Here is a 12,817-nt window from a genome sequence, read left to right as displayed (position 1 = left end):
CCAGAGTTGTTAGCTAATGTGGTTCCAATACCAAAGAAGGATGGGAAGGTCAGAATGTGTGTAGATTTTCAAGATCTGAATAAGGCCAGCCCAAAAGATGACTTTCCTTTGCCTCATATAGACATCCTAATTGACAATACAGCAGGTGTTGCTTTGCTATCATTTATGGATGGATTTTCAAGGTACAATTAGATTAAGTTAGCTCCAAAAGATATGGAGAAAACCTCCTTTATTACATCATGGGAGACATATTGCTACAAGGTCATGCCATTTGGCCTTAAAAATGTTGGTGCTACTTACCAACGTGCAGCCACCACTTTGTTGCATGACTTGATCCATAAAGAAGTAGAGATTTATGCCGATGACATGATAGTCAAGTCCAAAGATCGCAAAGGACATATATTGGCGTTGAGGAAGTTCTTTGAAAGAATCTGGTTCTACAAGTTATGATTGAATCCAAAGAAATACACTTTCGGAGTCATATCCAAAAAACTGCTAGGGTTTATGGTAAGCTAGAGGGACATAGAAGTTGATCCTGACAAAATCAAGGCAATTGTAGAGATGAAGCCTCCAAGAACTAAAAAGGAGATCCGAGGATTTTTGGGGAGGATACAGTACATCAGCAGGTTCATAGCTCAACTCACCATGACATGTGAACCAATCTTCCAACTGCTTAAGAAGGAAGTTCCTACAGTATGGAATGAACAATGCCAAGAAGCCTTTGAAAAGATCAAGAACTATCAGATGAAGCCACCAATACTTGTTTCATCGATACCTGAAAAGCCATTGTTGTTGTATCTCACCACTACAAATATAGCAATGGGGGCTTTACTTGCTTAATACCTAGAGGAGACTAGAAAGGAGAATGCAATATACTACATCAGCAAGAAGATGTTGCCTTATGAAGAAAAGTATTCACCATTAGAGAAGACATGCGTAGCACTTGTTTGGGTAACCTGCAAACGTAGACATTATATGCTTCCCTACAAGGTTTTGTTGATTGCAAGAATGGATCCTTTGAAGTACTTAATGGAAAAGCCTGTGCAAGATGGGAATACTACTAAATGAGTATTGCTTCTGTCAGAATTTGATATTAAGTATGTGACTCATTATCTGTGAAAGAGAGAGCAATTGTCGATCACTTAGCCTATTATTCACCAAAAGAAGCTGAAGAGATCCAAGGAGACTTTCCAGATGAAGTCATCATGAGGATTGAGGTAGAATCATGGAAGATATACTTTGATGGAGCCACAAATCAAAATGGAAGTGGAATTGAAGTTCTCTTAATTTCTCCACAAGGGAAACACATTCCATTTTCTAGCAGACTCAACTTTCCTACCACCAACAATGCCACTAAATATGAAGCTTGCATCATGGGGTTACGAGCAACCCTATGCCTTAGAGTAAAAGAGTTGGAGGTATATAAAGACTCAATCTTGATAATCTCCCAGATTCAGAATAAATGGAAGATCAAAGAAGAAAGACTGATGCCTTATCATGAATGTCTTCAGAAGTGGGCATCAAAATTCAGCAAGATCCAATATCAAAATGTGCCAAGGATGCAGAATCAAAACTCCACAAGTAACACATATTCACTGTACTACCCAAATTCGGACACAAGATAGTCCCAATAAAAAGAAGCATGAACATGTGAGCACCCTTTGCCACAATATCACATTGGGGAATATTCTCACATAGCCAAGACAAAGGAATATTTTTACTCTTCATTCTAGAAGGCACTACACCTAGAAGTTTCTTGATTTCAGTTGAAGTAAGGGAGTCATTGACACGGATTCTCTTACCACCCAACCTTAGACCAGTGATAACAAAAAAGTTGTAAGGTGTCAATATTACCTCACCAATACGTGGAAAATGGAAGGTACATGTAGTGTCCCAGAAGTGCTTTGCTAAGGCAAGGAGTAATTGAAGATCCTTGTATACATGTGTCTCTTGATTTAACAGAGTTTCAAAGAGTACCAAAGCCCGCTTCATTGATGATGTTTTTGATGTTAGGAGACAATGCTTCCCACGTGTTCTTCAACATTTGGAAACTACCTCGACTCTTAAGGCTCTGCAACACAAAAGTTTAACTCATTATTCCATGACAAATCACATGCCAAAAAAAATTAAAAATTAAAAATTTCATGCCCAAACTCTCATATCAAAAAAAAAATAAAAATTCCTGAGCAACAAAAAAAAACTCACGTCCAAAAATTTCCTATGCCAACAAAAAACTCACATGTTAAAGAAAAATTCCCAAGCCACAACCCACATGCCCAAAAATTCCATTCCAGAACAAAAAACCCATGTCAAAAAAAACTCCCACAACCAAAACCCACATGACCAAAAATTGTTCACAACCAAAAATCATGCACCCAGAAAGGTCAATGCCCCACTACAACCAAAAAAAAAAAAAAAAAAACCAATGCCCCACCACAAATTTCACCACAATCAAAATTTTTCACATGTCCACACACAACTACCAAATCGTTTTTCCATAACCATGCACAAAAATTTCTACACGACCAAGATAGCCAACAAATAATTTCCTACATGTCCATGCACAACAAGTAAATTCTCACATAGCCAAAATCATAACCACAAAAATTTTCCATGAACCAACATCACATACCCAACAAAAATTTTCCATAAGTCAAAGTTTCATGCCCACAAAATCTGTCCATACCCACAAATTTATCCATGCACATATGCACAAAATTTTGCCATATTCATAAAACAAAGTTTACACATTCCCACAAACTTTTCCACATACATCATGAGCTTATTCATACAAGCCCACAACACAAATTTTTCACAATGCCAAGGCTCCCAAAATCCAAACTAAAATTCATTCAACAACATCACAAACTACCAACATTGTCAAAATTCCATAAGCCACCAACATTGTCCAAGTTACACCATGATAAAAAATAAACACTTTAAAAATGCTCCAAAACCAACATTACAACATGATCAATCATACAATACCCCAAATTCCAACAAGATCACACAACAAAATGACAATGTCTCATCATCAAATTTTCAAGGACGCATGAAACAATATTTTTTTTCCAAGCAAAGAAACCCAAAGAAAAACTCACCTTGATGTCCATGTGAGAATATGGAGTATGGGTCTTAGGGTCTTAAAGGAGCCCCTCCTCATCATGCCAATCAAATGTTGGATCATATTTCTTACTATGAAAAGTAAGAAAAGAGGATCCATTGGAAGAAGAAGACATTTCGATGCAAAGAAAAATGGGTTTGAAAATGGGTTCCACCAAAAATGGGTGTGTGGAAAAAGTGTTCAAAAATACAAGGATCTAAAGAGATATTGAGAGAGATGGATGAGGGAAGGTTGAGAAGTTTAGAAAAGTGTTTTTTTTTTTTTATGGAAGAAATGGTGAGATGAAGAAGAAAAATCAAGTGGAAGAAGAAGGTGAATAGTGTTAACGAAGGAAGAGAAGGTGATGAAGGAGGGAGCAAAAAAAGAAAAGAAAAGAGAGATATGATGAATGGGGGGCCAAAATTCGTCCCCCACATTAAAGCATCAACTAAGTTATTGAGTCAACTTAGTTTGACTCAATCAACTCCCACAAAAAAAAATTTTAAATAAATAAATCTTTTCTTTTCCATCCTTAAAAAAAAAAAAAAAAATCAAAATCACTCATGAAGAGAGGAAAATAAAAAATAAAAATCAAATTTTCAAAAAAAAGAAAGGATGAAAAAATTTTGGAATAGGTTAAGGATAAAACTTCAAGTTCAAATTTTCAAGTTTTGTTTCAAACTCCAAATCCCAAATTTTCAATTCAAAATTTTCATTCCCAAGTTTAAAAATTCCACATTCTCAATGCCCGATTTTTTTAAAAATTCAAATCATTTTCCAAAATTTCAAGTTGCAAAAATTTCAAACCTCAGATTTCATGCCTAAAATTTCAAGTCACAAATTTTCAACATCCCAAGTTTAAAATTCAAATCAAAAAGGGACAAATGAAAATCACACATTTCAAAAAAAAGAAAGGGAACAATAAAACACTCATCAGTTAGAGACCAATTTCAAATTTTGGCTTTTGCAGGCACCAACTTGGTTTCAAGGATAGAAAGCCCTTGATTTCCTCAATCAAGATTAGATCTATTGGTCGTAGACATTTATGTAGTCAAGATCAAGATCGTAGTCGCAAACATTTCCTCAGTCAAGATCAGATCCATTGGTCGCAAACATTTATGAAGTCAAGATCAAGATTGTGGTCGCAGACATCACCTTCGTCAAGATCAAGTCCTTTGGTCGCAGGATTTCCCTTGTCAAGATCGAGATCGTAGACAGTTCCTTTGTCAAGATCAAGATCGTAGACAGTTCCTATCGTCAAGATCGAGGTTCAAAAGCCCTTCGGTCGTAGATAACTCCATTATCAAGATTAGGAATGAAAAGCCTCTTGGTCACATCAATTGTCAAGAATCATTTCCAAAATTCATCAGCTATCAGTTAGGTCAAGTACTTTTCATTTTTGTCAAAAAGTAAGGCACTAGTTCAATGTTCCAAAGTTTTAGGTTCAAGGGCTAGGTAATCTTTGAAAATTCAACCTCAATTAAATCATGGCTACTAAAATTAGTGTCTTTCTTTTACGTTGACATTCACTTTCCAAGCTCTGTCAATGAGGGGCATTCTATAGATACTCGATTTTGTACCCATGATTTAATCAAGGAAGATAACTGGAATGACCATCCATATAACCCAAAAATCATGATTGCATTAATTCATTCATTGCATGACATAAAAATGATCTTGAGATTCTAACGGTCACAACGGGTGTTCGGTTTCAAAATCGGACCATTGGATCGAAAGATATCACATGATCAAGTTTGCACGGTCAACATGCATTGTGTCTAGGTAGAGTCGACCATGCATGATTAGTTTAAATTAATTCTGATTGGTTAAACAATTAAAATTAATTAAATAATTTTGTGATTGGTTGACAACTAGTGTCTAAAATAGGATTGCTTGCATAGGCATAAAAGGGATAATTGGATAACAATAAAATTGTGGATAATCTGAACTTTATCAAGATTTATTTTAGGGTATTTATCTACAAGATAATTGTTCCTGAAAAGACCTAAATTATCCAGAAAAGAGATAAAAATCTTAGAATGCGGATTAGAAATACGTCTAAGTGCAAGGTCCGGCTCAAGAAAACCTAAAAAATGAGTCCAAAACGCACCCGAACACAAAAGTGAGATCAGCACCCACGAGTACCATTCGGCACTTTTGGAGTGTTGAATGGCACTTTAAAAGTGCCGAATTGTACTCTTTTGGGCTTTGACCCAATTCTCTTCAGGTGCCGATAAGGCACACCCTTTTTGACTTTTTTGCAAAAAAGACGCGTCCCAATTCGCATTCTACCTGTGGTTGCTTATTTTTTAAGCATTCCAGTCTCTATAAATAGGGACTGGATCTCAAAATTCAGCACATTCTTTTACGCTCAAGGAGAGACACCCTTTCACACTCTCAAATTTCTCACTCCCCTTTTCTAGTATTCTCTCTTAAACTAGGGTTTTTAGGCTTTAAAGATAATTGCCTAAATTTCTTTGAACCCTAAAATATCCTCTCAAGAAGAAGAAGTGCTCAATCCAAGAGGTTGTTTCTGATAACCCTTTTTTCTATATGCTTCTCTTCTGTGATGATGCATGTATGTTTTTTTAGTTTAGTTGTTTCGAATATCCATAACATGAATTGTTAATTATTGTTTTGTTTAAAGCATGATCTTGAATCTTTTATAATTGTTATGATATCTTTCTTAATTTCAAAGATCTGCATGTAATCAATTCTTTTTCTTAAAACTAAAAACAGATCTGCATCTTCATTAGATGTAAATCTGAATATTTCTTCAAAATAAAACAGATCTGCATCTTCCTTAGATGTAGATCTGAATTTTTCTCAAATCAAAAACTGGTTTGCATCTTCATTAGATGCAAATCTGAATTTTTCTATAAAAATAAAAATAAAAAATAAAAAAAAAAACTTATTTGTATCTTCCTTAGATATAGATCTGATTTTTTAAAACATATGTGGATTTTTAAATAAATAAAAAGATCATGCATGATTGTGTTTATTGTGTTTGTTTTGTTCAATATATGTAGCATAAATTTATTTCATGAATGAAATCATCTTCTCAAGCAATCTTTTTCATACTTTTTGAACATATAAAAGCAGATCTGATTTTTTTGTCATAAAAAATCTTCTTCTTTTTTTTTTTTAAGTTCTTAAAAATAGATCTGATCTTTTATAAACCAAAACCTTTTTTTTTAAAGTTCTTAAAAACATATCTGATTTTTTTTTTAAAAAAAAAACCAAAAGACTTTGTTTTATTTAATAAACATAGATCTGAATTTTCTCTCCAAAAACCACTTTTTTTACACAACAAAAGCAGAACTGATTTTTATTTTTTTATTTTATAAACTAAAATCAAATTCTTTTACTCACAACAATAGATCTGATTTTTTTTTTTTTAAACAAAGAAGAGGATGCATTCATAAATAAATTTGTGTGATTTAGTTTTGTTCACATGTACAACATATCATTCATAGCATGCATAAAAGGGGTACATATGTCACAAGAGTCTAGAAGACCAGACTCTGTCTGGGCGGAATGGGTGCCTAGCACCATCCCATTCCATAACCTAACCTCCAATTTAGTGTCTTTTGGATAGGTAGACCTAGGTCTTATCTTTGCTTTTTATTTTGGGTAGATTGTAACTAGGATAAAAAGCCATATATTTTTGGTAAATTGTAACTAGGACAAAAAGCCATGTAATTTTCAATTTTTTTCAAACATGTATTTTTTTATTCAATCAATAAAAGGAAACAATTTAGTCATTTTTTTTTTAGTTTTTCTTATTTTTTGTATAAAAAATAAGTGACGACTCCACACGACTTACCGGAAAAGAGAGGTGCCTTAAAAAGCACTCAGAAAATCTCTCTATTTTTTTTAGAGGCACCTTTGGCGGCCTCTCACACCAAGCATTCACATTCATTTCTAACACCAAAAAAAGATCAAATGCATGAATATTTCTAATGCATGACTAACCTTTTTCTTACCTTACAGCAACTCAGCACCTATGGCATCAATGAATGGACATATGAATGAATGGCATGGCATTAAAACTAAGGAACAAAAAGATAAACCCTAATCTAGCATACAATGACAAACAAACATGTGAACAAAGAAAAAGAAACTCAAAAGCATATAAGAAGGTTAAAACAAATGCATAATAGGTAAAACAAGCAAAGCAAAAGAAATAGGAAAATCAAAATTAGGGTTTCTGGGCATGAGTATGCATGTGCATACATAGGCCTGCATACGCAGGCCAGTTGTATGCGTACGCATACTTCGAGCCTGCATGTGCATATAAAAGTATGCGTATGCAGACACGACTGAACCCTAACCCAGAAAATAGATAAGCAGAAAAACAGAGCAAGACTTGAAAGCTTAAATCTAACAGCCTAAAGTGCTTAAAAATATAAAGAAAGTATAAAACTAACCTAAACAAACATATATAAATACAAACTAAGCAAAGAAACATATTAAAATATAACAAGAAGGAAAAAAAGAAAAGGAAAATAAAAAGAAAGAGTTTAGCTCAATACCTCAAATAAGAAGCTTTTCAAGTTTGATTTTGACTGTTCTTCCCAGTCAATCTATTCACAAATTAATAGAAACGTGATTAGTAATCTTAAACTCAAAGGTTCAAGGCCAAAAAAGACCCCAATCAAATAAAAATTGACTTGAAGGTGTTTGTGAAAAACTCCCTCTTTGATTCACTATTTCTAGTGAATCTTATGTTTTCCCTGAGGATTTTCTATGTCTTTGAAAATGTACCATGTAAGGCTTTATATAGTTGAAAAATAGGAGTTTGGAACAGCTCACAGAAAATGTGGGATTCATTCCAAACCTCAGTCTTTAATGCAGAAAACTTGCCTTTTTTATGTCTCTGAAACCCTAGCTAGTAGCTACGTATGCAGACTTACGCCTGCATACATAGCGTGTGACCTGCGTACGCAAACCGTAGGTTTTCTTTGGCTTTTTTTTTTTTTTCCAAAAATAGATTTTTTCTCATTAAGAGTTATATGTTCTATTTTAACACATCTCAAGTCAATTTAACATCTGATTGGACCCTAAACCAACCTTGGGCCTTGGAATTTGGGCATCATTGGGGAACGAGGGCTCGAGTTGTAAAGGGTACAAAATACGGTGTCTACAAATGCTGAAATGGTTGGATTCGGACCCTACACGCAGAATGGCTGTGAGCAAAGGAGAAGAAATGTTGGTTGAAGTAAAGGATCTTTGGTCCATGCCAATGACGTGACCATCTTAGGAAAGAGTGAGATTTGCACCTGACATGAACACACAGCACTCACAAAAGGGAGATAGTGACCCCCTATAGTTAGAGGCTATGAAATCCCCCCTTTTTCAGGGGCGGCGCTACGTTGTATTCAGGGGGTTCAAATGAACCCCCTGACCTGAAATTTTATATATATATATATATATATATAATATTTTTTAAAAAAAATTTGAACCCCTGCAATACAAATTTGCACACCATCACTTGAACCTGGACTTTTTTTTTTTTAAGCCCAGCATAAACTTTGAAAAAAAAAATCCAACAGCAAATTTTTGGTCTTTAATCTTAGAAATAAAAAGCCCATAAATCAAAATTTGAAAAATCATTAAAAAAAAAAGGGACCAATAAAACCTAAGATCTACTTCTGCGTTACTTGCGTAGACGCTGCCCCCAAAATCTCCCATGATTCTTCTTCACTATCCAAACTCAAAGGAAAAAGGCTGCTTCACACACAAAAAAAATCTGCCGCTCTGTAACCCCAAGAATCTACCGCGGTGCCGCCGCCGGGACTATCCTTGATCTGCCGCCACCGCCGCTTCATCTGGTTTTTTAGCTCTCTCTTTCTCTCTTTCTTTCATTGTTTATTGTGTTTTGATATACTCTTTCATTGAATCACTATGTGTGTGTGTGTGTGGGGGGGGGGGGGGGGGGTTGGCTGTGTGGTTATACGGTTTATAGTGTTTTGTTTTTTTGTTGCTGAGTTTTTGAGTCTCTGAGTTTGTGCTCTGACCGTGTGTGTGGGGTCCCTGTGGGGCTGGTGTTTGTATTGCAAACTTATAAATTAAAGAATTGTAAACAGATTAAAGAATTGCAATAGTGTGGGGCTGTGTCTCTATGTGTCTTTACTGTTACTGTGAATTGCGTCTCTATGGGGCTTTGTATTGTAAACTTATAAATTGAATTTTTGAGTCTCTATGTGTCTTTACTCTTACTGTATTTAAAGAATTGTAAACAAATTAAAGAATTGCAAAATAATCACTTAACAACAATAATTAATATGTTTATTGTATTAGAAAAAAATATGTTAATGAACTTATAGTTTATTTTTTATTCTTTTGCTAGTACTATGAACTTAAGAAGATATTATTTACAAAAACTCATGAACACAGTTTTCCTCAAACGAAAATTGGTGGACTTATGCGTCGATTTAATCCTAAATGGTTTAAAGAGTATGGAAGTTGGCTGGAATATAGTATTGAAAATGATGCTGCATATTGTTTATATTGTTACCTATAGTATTAAAATTTATGTTTCTTATTGACCCCCTGAACAAAAATCCTAGAGCCACCCCTGCCCTTTTTATTGGTTGTGCTTGTCCTAGACCACTGTTAAGGACATGTGCATCACTCTTAGTACCCCTGATGTCCCTTCCTTGTCCAAGAATTGCTCCCCACATACTAGCAGGGTCACCCTCCACGCCACTACCCTGACTTTGGCGTGCTCATTCTCTCTCCTCCAACCACTACATAGTATAGCAACTACATTAGGATTCAAATGGAGGAATCATGGTTTGACACCTGTCTTTTGTACCTGGCAACATTCCTCGGACTATAAGAGGAACATGTTGCTGGACCATTAGGGCAGAAAACCAAGAGAGAACATTAGAGAAAAGAGTAGAAAGTTTGTAAGGAAGTGAGGTAGAGAAAAGACCCCTCTTTTAGGAAAAACACCATCATTGTACAAGGAAAACTTCCATTTTTTACATAATGAGAGTTTGAAATAGTAAGGGGCATTCCCCCTTACTCACCCGTGGTTTTTCATCCCTTCTTAAAGGTTTTCCACGTACAGGTATCTAGCTAATATTATGACATGTCGCCCATTATGCAAGATTTGCTGCAACCAAAAAGCAAATCCTTGCTCTTACTTTAATAAGGGTACGTTTGGTACACTGAATGTGGATTACAATAGGAATGGTAATCTTAATTACCAGGAATAAAATATGTTGTAATGGAATAACTAAACCTATTCATTAGTTTGGTTGTGAGTTGTAACATTAAAATAAAACTTATGATCTATTTTAGGAAATATCTCATTCTTACAATTATATTTCCTAGAAAATAATATATTTTAAATTTTAGAGAGATGAGTTATTTTTTGATGATTTTTTATTTCCATAATTGTTAAGTGGATATGGAAAGTTTATTTATTTAGAAATATATTAATGTTAGAAATCATTATATCTACTAAGAAATAGCTATTACAACCCTTTTAGAGAGGAATAGTTATTCCTCATTTTAAAGAATTCTTATTCATAAGGAATGATCATTCTTTATAATAAAAACATAACCAAACTATTGAATAGCTAAATTATAGGAATAACTATTACATTACAGTACCTATTACAGTCTACCAAACGTGCCCTAAATAATAACTCTAAAAGTATGACTAGAAGATAAATGTTTAAAATAAGATACAGAGTAGGTTAGAAAACTTGGTACAGATTACAATCCCCTTTATTACCTTTATCTAAAAAAAAATAAAAAATAAAAAACTCTACTGGACAAAAAAGTATATTATGTTTATCTTTTCCGGTTATAAGGAGGGAAATGTTAACAAGCACCGTGCGATGCTTGTTAACATTTCCTTATTTGTGTCTCATTTAATAAAAGGAAAAAAAATTGTCAAAAAAATTACCAGAAGAAATTTAAAAAGTTGCTAAAAGATGTCAAAAGTTGCCTAAAAAGTTGAGAAGCTGCCGATAAATATGTTGTGCCCCATTAACACATCCCTAAGAAGAATTCTATAAAATAAAAAATAAAAGCTATAAAGAAGAATAAATCTGTTATTGTGGAAAAGATATTGTACTTTGTACTTCTGCTACGTGGGAAACAAAAGCCTTGCCTCGTTGTTGTAAATTGTGGCTTACCCACCGAGGATTGGTGCAAGGAATCAAATAACCACGAGAGGTGGGTGGTCTTTTAGACTCCTCCATATTCTGCCATGCGCATAAAATTTGAGGCATCCATAAACGATTTTACCTTTTTTTTTTGCTCATCTAATTATTTAATTTTTTTTTCTTGAGGAAAATCTAATTTTTTTCAATTTGGTATACGGTGATTGGACAACGCAGAGCATTTATGTTTGGGTTGTGGAGAATATATGACAACTGGATATAATAGCAAGTATATACCATATATAGATTCTTACTTTTTATTCAAAAAAAAAGTATATAAATAATGATGAATAAAAAAATGTGCAAATCTTATCAAAAAAAAAATGTGCAAAAATTGAGAAGATTCAGAAAATGTACATATAATGCTATTCATTTATGGATTGTGTTAACACACCACTTTATGTCAAAAATTACCACTGTACTTCAAAAATTTTGTCGACTATTCAAATTTGTACCAATATTTTGTCAACTTTAAACGTTTTAGGATTAATTTTATACAATTTTTTTTATTTATTCATTTTTTTTATTAAATAAGACTCATATTATTTTAACCTAATAAGCACGATAGTGTTTGTTAATATTTTCCTTCATTTATTATTATATATAGATATTTTTTATCCGTCCTTTCCAACTTGTATCTTTTTTGCCCTTTTTTGAAACAGACAAACATAGTTTAAAGGTTTTAGATATGGGTTGACGCTAGACATCTTTGATACAGCAGTTTCTACGAAGAGGACAGACTTTTGACCACGAGTGAAGTGATTGCCTTTTACGTTGAAATATCAAATATGCGTAAGGCAGATCCCTTTTACCTTTCAGCATTTTCCCACTCTATTTCACTCTGAATGGGGGGAATGCAATAATGAAATGTCACCTCAAAAGCTTGAGAATCCATTGATGCAACTCTTGAATGATTTTTTTATTTTATTTTATTTTATTTTATTTTTTTATCGTTCTCTCCTTTGAACGAATTTGATGATTCTTTCTGAAGAATTCATCCGACTCTTTTAAAGTGGAAATGAAATGAGAAACACAATTTCAATTCCCATGATTGCTTTACCATAATGAATACCAAAAAAGTTGTTTATTTAAGCAATATAACATCTCAATCTTTTGCTCAAAAAAAAAAAAAAATACTACATCTTGCACATTGATTAGCAGTTTAACACAATTCTCCCCCACCAGGGCCACCACCACCAAATAAATAATTCAAAAAACATAGTAATAAAATAAAATAAAATTAAAAAATTGCTGTAATGTGAGGGTCTGTAAACTATGCTTGTAACAAAATGTAATAGAGTGGCAACTCAGTTGGCAAACTGGGCTGGTAGAGTAAATGAGTTTCATGTCTGGCTAGAGGAGGCCCCTGACTTCTTCAAACATTTGTACAGCAAGAACTAGTAATCTAGTTCCTTAATACAACTACTGCTATTTTAATTAAATTAAAATAAAAAGGTTAAGAGATTGCTATGGCATTGTGTCCCCACAAGTCGTCTCTCAGCTAAGTTCTACCTATCCATGGCATTCTTTA

The sequence above is a fragment of the Quercus robur genome, chromosome 12 (assembly GCF_932294415.1).
Source record: "Quercus robur chromosome 12, dhQueRobu3.1, whole genome shotgun sequence".
Lineage (NCBI taxonomy): Eukaryota > Viridiplantae > Streptophyta > Magnoliopsida > Fagales > Fagaceae > Quercus > Quercus robur.
The sequence above is the reverse complement of the archived record's forward strand: the minus strand, read 5'-3'. Positions refer to the sequence as shown.